This window comes from Suricata suricatta, chromosome 11 (assembly GCF_006229205.1).
Source record: "Suricata suricatta isolate VVHF042 chromosome 11, meerkat_22Aug2017_6uvM2_HiC, whole genome shotgun sequence".
Taxonomy (NCBI): domain Eukaryota; kingdom Metazoa; phylum Chordata; class Mammalia; order Carnivora; family Herpestidae; genus Suricata; species Suricata suricatta.
In genome coordinates, this window is record NC_043710.1 from 85,885,342 (window position 1) to 85,893,757 (window position 8,416).

At 38.6% G+C, this 8,416-nt stretch overlaps 1 long non-coding RNA gene across 2 annotated transcripts in view; it reads left to right on the plus strand.

The window, feature by feature from the left end:
• LOC115305960 overlaps positions 1-8,416 on the plus strand; it is a 33,239-nt gene that overhangs the window by 21,676 nt on the left and 3,147 nt on the right. The window contains exon 1 of one of the 2 annotated variants that reach the window (XR_003915107.1): positions 3,338-3,469. The exons of the other annotated variant lie outside the window; for it this stretch is intronic. This is a non-coding gene — a long non-coding RNA (uncharacterized LOC115305960). Of the gene's footprint in view, positions 1-3,337; positions 3,470-8,416 lie in introns of those variants that run through there. 2 annotated transcript variants of the gene reach the window in all.

The window sequence follows — 8,416 nt, forward strand, 5'->3', positions numbered from 1 at the left end:
ATTAAACCAATAATGAAAGAATATGTTTGAACTTCTCCAGGAATGAAGAAAAGAAAAACCCCAGGAAGCCTAGAGGGCACAGATTTACACTGAATCAGAAGGACAGAGGGACCTAGTTAGGACAAATCTATGTGAAAACAGGATACAATTTTTTAAATTTATTTATTTTTGAGAGAAAGAGTGAGACAGAGCATGAGTGGGGGGAGGGGAAGAGAGAGAAGGAGACACAGAATCCGAAGCAGGCTCCAGGCTCTGAGCAAGTGTTAAACACAAAGCCTGATGTGGGACTCGAACCCACGAACTGTGAGATCATGACCTGAGCTGAAGGTGAACACTCAACTGACTGAGCCACCCAGGTGCCCCCAGAATACAAATTATGATTTAAAACATTTTTAATTAAGACAAAGGCAAAACATTTAAAAAAATAGGCATTTAAAGTTTCAGAACATGCACAAAGCATTGCAAGAAAGAACTATATTCATTAAAACATGACTCAATTCTGCTGTGTTCAATGCTGACATGGCCATAATAAGAGATATTGTCAGTGGTTCCAACTTCTAGAATCAGTCCATTGGTGTAAACTGGTTATAGAACGAAAAGTAACTGCCATCCATTTTGAAGATGTAAAAGAAGTGTGCATGTGAGAAATTGGTGCTAGAAGATGGGTGGAGGGGAGAAAGCTGAGATTGGAAGGAAAGAACAGGAGTGCTCAGATTCTTACTTGTCAGAGTGACCAGATAAGCAACCAAAAGATGCTCTCTTTTGTTCGTGGAACAACAACAAAAAAGTAATTATGAAAAGGTAAAGCATAAAAGACATAATTTTGATTTACTAAGATATTTGGTGCAGGGGAAGACAGGGTGGGGTTGTGTGAGCCAGATGCTAATTTATCTGGAATTCGAGAGATAATATATAAAGTGAATAAGAAGTAGAGGCAAAAACATATATTATCTGGAGGTATGGCATTAACTCCCAGGGGAAAAAAATTGCCAGAAAGAGTTCAAAGTATTTGCTGTGCGGAGGAGATGGGGGGAAGGGGGTAGGAGAGATGGGATCCTTTTGTGTGTAAGCCCTTTTGATTATTTCTTATTTCAACCATGTGCACACATATCATTTGATAATTGAAAATATATTGTAAAAAGCGATGTATTTTTATTTTCTATCACAAACCAAAACACCTTTTGTATGTTGCAGATTTCATTTATAGCTTCATCATAAACATTTTCTCTGATATTACATAGCCTTTATAATGATTCAATTAATGGCTATATAATATTTTGCATTATTTTCCTTGGAAGTACCGATCCATTTATATTCATTCTTTCAGTCTCCTGGTTTCTATCTGAAACCAACAGCAATGGTTAAAGTTTGGGGTAGCAGCCTATGGCCAAAGAAGAAAGTTTTTTTTTTTTCTCTTAAAAGAACTAAATCTTGAACTGGCCCACATTAATATTGTGCATTAACCAAGTTCAAAGCCCAGGCAGGACTGCGTGTCCTGCTCACGGCAGCAGCCCCGGGGGTGCGCACACACCTTGAGACAGACTTACAAGGCCAGAGACTGTTCCAGGACAGCTTGAACAGCTTCAACCCAAGGCTGCCCTTTGCACTGACACTGCCCTCAAGTTCATTTGAAATGGGTGCTGCCAGAAAGATGAGGCTTCATTTGCAAAGCAAGGGCATGGTTTTAATTAGCCTTTAGATCCATAAAAAAGAGAGGGGTGGGGGCGGGGATAGATTTATGGCTTTAAATTCTCTTCTTTGCCGTTTATAAAACAGTATTTATCAGGTGTGGGGCACATGGTAGCTCTGGGGAGTGCCAGACGGGATCAAAAGCAAAGCATAAAAACCTTCCCCTTTCAACATACCTAATCTCCTTCTATCTATAAATGGCCACATTAACTTCATGGCTCAGAAGAGAGATTCATTCTGGCATTTTGCTGTCTGAGGTATAAGGAGCAAGTGAGAGGCTGGCTTCTGTGTGCCAGGCCTGTCTTGCCTCCCCTTTGATGTTTTCCTCAGAAGAACCGAATCATGGCCAATAGTAGTGGGGCGGGATGCTCCTGCCATTGTGTCAGAGAGTGCCCTTTCATAGGGAGGCATTTATAGCCCTTCCAGGAGAGTATCAGATGGCAAATGACTGGAAATTAGCAATCAATCATTCATGCATTCAGTGCTGTTTAGTTATCTCTCATATGCCCTTCACACTCGCAGGCGTTAGTAGATGTTACTGAAGCAGAAGATATGACTTCTTCCTTCAGAAAACTTCATTAGTTGGCAAAATAATTCTACACACAAAAAATTCTGCACATAATAGACTCATAAATTATTAAAATAATTTTTGGTGTTGAGAAAGAGTTGGCCTTAGTTTTCAGATTGAGTTGAGTTTTGCCAAGAAAATGTGAAATGGGCTAAACCTTGAAAGATGGGTAGGATTTGAATAAAAAGGAGGAAAAGAGAGATGGAAAACATCATAAATAAAAGCCCCGAGGTGAGCATAAATATGGCATCTGGAGGGGACAAGAGCAGAGAACACATGTTGGAAATACCTTTGGGCCCACTGGTTTCTGGGTGTGTGTCCCATTCTCCTGAATTGTGACTTGCTCATCAACAAGAACCTACAAAGGACGGATTCAGGAGGCATCTTTGCTTCTAGGAAAAAAAAGCAAATTTTCCATGATTTTTTTGCTTTCTTAACTCTAGAAGATATTTCACTTTTCTTCTTTCTGTAAATGGGATATGCCTTCTCTGAATTAGAGTATTGCAGTGTAGAATCTTAAAAGTGTAGGAACCTTGAGGTTATCTAGCATGCAAGCTCCATGAAACTAGGAATTTTTGTTGGTTTTATTCACTCAGTGCTTAGTGTAATGCCTGGCACTTGGTAAGAGCTCAGTAAGTACTTACTGAATAAATAAATGCATGAAAGCCTAGCTTCTCAAACAATTGAGGAACATCAGACTCCTGTTCCTGAGATACTTTTGCCCTTATTAGCTTGGGTCACAACCATCCCAACTCAGTTTTCTTACCTTAAAAAATGGTGATATTAAAACCTATTTTATACACCCCACAAAGTCCTGAGAATCAACTATACGCTCAATACATTTTAATTTCTTTAATCTTTGTACATTATACTTGGAGTTTTATGTGAATTTAGCTTTCAAGGAATTTGTCTAATGAATAAAGCAAAGAAAAATAAACAAAAAAGATCTTAAGTCAATGTGATAGTGACTAAGATAGTGGTATGCACGGGGTATTGTGAACTCACAGAAGAGTAACTGCTAACATGGACAAGGGGGTGCAGGGCAGGCTTCCTAAAAGTGACAGTTGTGTGAACACCTTGTTCAGGTAAGGTTTATCCAGGGTAAGTGAAGGCAGCAGTACCTTCCAGGCAGAGGGTAGGTGTGAATACCCATATGCCCAGACACTGGACAATGAGCAGTTTGGGTGAAGCTGTGAATCTATCTGCATACAGGTGAGCACAAACCCAGTATGTACTAATCTGTGCAGGGACTGGCCATAAATCCTTCTGGTGAAACTAAGTAAGCAGTAGAAATCACATAAAGCATTATTTTCTAAATAATGACATTTGGACTTTAGCAAAGAGTTACAAGTCATGTAGGGAAATTATCAGATTCACATTTTAGAAAACAACATCAATGGAAGCCTATACAAAGGATGGGTGGGGAAAAGATAAAACTGAAAAAAAAACATTGATGAGGATGGAAATCAATTAAGGAGCTACAGAAAGAATTCTGTGAGAGATGAGGAGACTTAGGACCTGAAATTAGGTTAAGGGGGTAATATAGATTTGGGAGCAGATTAAGAGAGATTGAGAAAGCGGACTCGGTAGTGACTGCCTGCATGTGGGTTGTATGGAAAAGGGTAATAATCTAGGTGTATGATGTAGATAACTGATGGGGTAATGGTAAACCAGAGTCTAACAGGTGCAAGTCTCCAGTCAGTGAATAATGTAGCATCCTATCAAACAGATCTATTTTGCGTACTCTACATTGGGTGGAGAAGGCACCTTGCAAACATCCTCAGCCTCTCCTCTACTGTCTTAAGCAATCCACCTATGGCTTCAAACTTGCTTCTTCCAACTAAACTAACAAAAGGGCAGTAATTAAGCATACCATCCCACTTCGGAAGAGGGTTTAGTGAGCATCTCTTTGTACTAGAGCATACTTCTTAGAAAACTGCCTTCTACCAAAAAAAGGTTTATGTGACATGTCTCTGTGAGAGAAAACCTGGTAGATGTGGGTTTTCTCTATTTGTTTACAATAAGTGTTTAGCCATTACAGTAGGTTTTTTTTCTGAGCAACCTTTGGTCTGGTCTGCTCCATAATGCTTTGAATGATGGTGTTATTAACTAAGCCTGGGACTATGAGATAAGGAGTAGGGGATCTGGGAGTGAGGGATGGAGATTGGGTTGTGGTCGGGGAGCCCAGCTTTTGACCCATCAGTGTCAAGGAGCCTCTGGGACATCCATAACATGTCAAGAGGGCCCTTGCCTGCTAACAACTGGGGCTCAGGTCAACAGAGAAATGACTGTGCAAAAGACACACAAAAGCTACAAAGTGTCCATGTCCTTTGGCCTAAGCAATAAAAAGATCATCAGTGATGTTTGCTATTGAGAAGTGTGGAAGCCAGATTTTAGTGTTGAGGTAGTCATTAAAGGGAAGTGAACATTAGACAAACTAAAGGTAGGCAATACAAAACATGTGGTTTTTTTGATGAAGTGAAACATTTTCCATTAACTTCCCCCCTATGAAAGATTTCATTCTCATATGCCTCCTTCCTACATGCATTTTCCATCCTCCCTTTCAATATAGATACATGACAATTTTTCTTAGCAGTGTATTTAATCTTCACATTTTCATGATGATACCAATGTGCAGCTGAGCCGTGTAGACTACTATGATTATATATCCTTTCTTTACAATGTTGCTTCCTCTAGCATTACTAATTTTCTTAATTTTTTTTACTTGCTTAGTTTCCTGCATCTCTAGAACAAAATCAAGCCAAACACTATCTCAGAAGTGTCAATATCTCCTCAATATTTTCAAACATATCAGATATTCTATAAATTTTGACTTCTTGGGGAAATAGCTCCTGTGGTCCTCCATTCTCCTATCCCAATGTGGACCGACTGTCTTCTTTGTCCACTGCAGCTATGTCATTTGGGGCTTTTGCATATCACCCTGGGCATCTCCTTCTCCTGTCTCCTTTGTTGGTGTGGCTGTTTCCTTTATCTTATGCCTTCTTTCTTTTTGGTCTCTCCTTTCACTTGATGGAAAAAAGTAGTCCCATAGATCCTGGATAAGTATTTGAAAGTATTTTTGTTCTAAATTGCAAGCTGAGTGTGTTTTTATTCTTTGCTCACATTTAATCAATAAGATGGGTGATACACATTTCTAGGTAGATCATTTTCCCTCATAATTTGAAGGCATTTTTCCTGTTGTTTTCTATCAATGAGGTTGGTTGTAGAATCTCTATGTCATTCTGACTTGAATCCTCTGTTTATGTGGGTAATCTGATTTGTATTTTTTTCCTCATTCATGGTTATTAGGATCTATTCTTCACCTCCAACTTTGTAAAATTTCATTTATAATGATTTGATTTCCCATGTGTCATAGATATCTGTGCTGGGTACTTGATGGGCCCCTTTCAATCTGGGAGTTCATGCTCTTTGGTCCTATGTAAATTTCTTGTATAATTTCCTTCCTTCCATTTTATCTTTCTGGACCCCTGGTTATGGATATCTGCTCTTCTATACTGGTTTTCAGTTATATTTAATATTTACAGTTACATTTAATACACTTCTGCTATATGTTAGTTTGTATGTCTTACCAAGTGAGATTTTCTCAATCTTATTCAATGGTCCACTGATACATTTTAAAACATAGTTTAGATATTTTTAATAACCAAAAGCTCTTTTTCAGCCTCTCTGAACATTCTTTTTATAGTTGCATATTTTTGTTTCATTGACTTACAATTTTTTGTCTTTCTGAAGCTCTCAATTATACATATAGTTTTTGATTTTCTTTAGCTCTCTGCATTTTTTTTTGTTTTGGTATATCTTTCATATTACAGAATTTCCTCAAATATCCGATATTCTTTGTGTGTTTTTTGTTCATACTTAAAAACAATGCACTAAAAACCATTTGGGGGTGACTGGGTGGCCCAGTTGGTTAAGCATCTGACTTTGGCTCAGGTCATGATCTTGAGGTTAGAGATTTTGAGCCCCACATGGGACTTGGTGCTGACAATTCAGAGACTGGATCCTACTTTCGATTCTGAGTCTCCCTCTCCTTCTGCCCCTCCTCCATTCGCACTCTGGCTCTCTCAAAAATAAATACACATTAAAAAAATAAAAACTTTTTGGAAACATTTTGTGCTACAGTGCACCATGTGGACTGGTAGGATTCTCTGTAGGGTGATTTTATTGGTCACTTTTTTTGAGACTCCTCAAATATCAGAATCTTTCCTAGTGGATCAGACAGATTCCTCAAAGAAGAATCACTGGAGAAATAAACCTGATTACTCCTGGCAGGCAAGTTGGAGTAGGAGCACAGGTGGGGTCTTCACACACAGTGTAATTTAATGTAACACTCCTATGTCAGCGCTATGTTCCCACACTTTCCTGAACCTCATGTCTTCAACTCTAAAATGTCTTTAGTCCAGCGTATCCAGGAAATAACCCTTTATTCTTCTGCTGGAATAAAGAATAGGCAGATTGCAATTAAATGGAGGGAGCAGAGATGCAGGGCTCTGGGAATTTAACTATTCCCACAAAAACTTCTAATCAATCTTGCTATTTTCAGTCTTATTTCCACCACCATTTTCAGAAGTATCTTATCATCTCAAATTCCTGATCTTTTCTCAGATAGAGTAAATCAGTCTTTTTTTTTTTTTTAACTGCCAGAGGAAGTTTCCTTTTTCTCTGTCCTGCTAAGTCCACCTAAAGTTCTGCTTGTTCTCTACTTTGCATCTCCTTATGATATGTCATTTATATTTCAAACTTAACATTCTAATACAAAACTCTTCATTTATTCTCCATCCAGACCTGCTGCTCTCATGTTCTCATATCAGGGAATGCACAATCACCCACCCAGTTGCTGAGATCTTATTTTCTTTTTTTGCCTTCTTATTCAATCCATTAGCACATCAACTTTCTTTACCTTTGAAGAATATTTCCATTCTGAATTTTTATTACCTTTGCAACTATTGACCTAGACCAATCCAGTATTATCTCTCACCTGGTTTACTCTTAAGAGTTAATTCTTTTTTTTTAATGTTTTATTTATTTTTGAGAGAGAGAGAGAGACAGTGTGAGCAGGAGAGGGTCAGAGAGGGAAGAAGACACAGAATCTGAAGACAGGCTCCAGGCTCTGAGCTAGCTGTCAGCACAGAGCCTGACATGGGGCTCGAACCCACTAACCATGACATCATGACCTGAGATGAAGTCAGACACTCAACCAACTGAGCCACCCAGGTGCCTCTTAATTGTTTTTGACCTTCTTAGAACATTCTTTACAAAGAAGACAGAGTGATCTTAAAAAAAATTTTTTTTAACATTTACTTATTTTTTGAGAGACACAGGGGGACAGAACACAAGCAGGGGAGGGGCAGAAAGAGAGGGAGACACAGAGTCAGACGCAAGCTCCAGGTTCTGAGCTGCCAACAGAGGGCCCAATGTGGGCCTTGAACTTACGAACTGCGAAATCATGACCTGAGCTGAAGTCGGAAGCTTATCCAACTGAACCACCCAGCACCCCCAGAGTGACCTTTTAAAATCAAAATCTTATCATGTATATATATTATTCAAAGTAATCCACTGATTTCCCTTCATCTTTAGAATAGAATTCAGGAGTCTTTCTTTAGCATTATATGCTCTGTCTATTCAGATTTTATCTCCTATACTTGAGCTCCTGTACTTACTGCTCTCTGCCATACTAGCCTTCACTTCTGTTGAAGATACCAAGCATTCTCCTGTTTTAAGGCCTTTTGCTTCTGGTCCTGCTACCTGAAATTCTCTTCTTACAGATATTGTGATTCTGAAAAAAAGGCTATTTTCATTTTCTATCTCCTCACATATCACAACATACGTTCTCAGTTCCAGAGACTGCTTTATCCTCTGCTCTCTCTCCAGTGCCAAAAATAGGCCTGATACATAGTAGGTGCTCAATAAATATTTGTGGAATGAATCACTGAAACTCCAATTTAGTGGAGTTTCAAGTGGAAGTGTCAATAAATGCACACATTCAAGCAGTCATCTTTAAATGGAGTATGAACATTTTTTATTAAAGGAAATAAATTACAAAAGAGATATAAGTTCAGCTTCTATTTGAACATCTCAAATCATACAAATTCACCATCTTAGAGGCTGTAAATTCTACGTTCAGGGAGAGCATATATA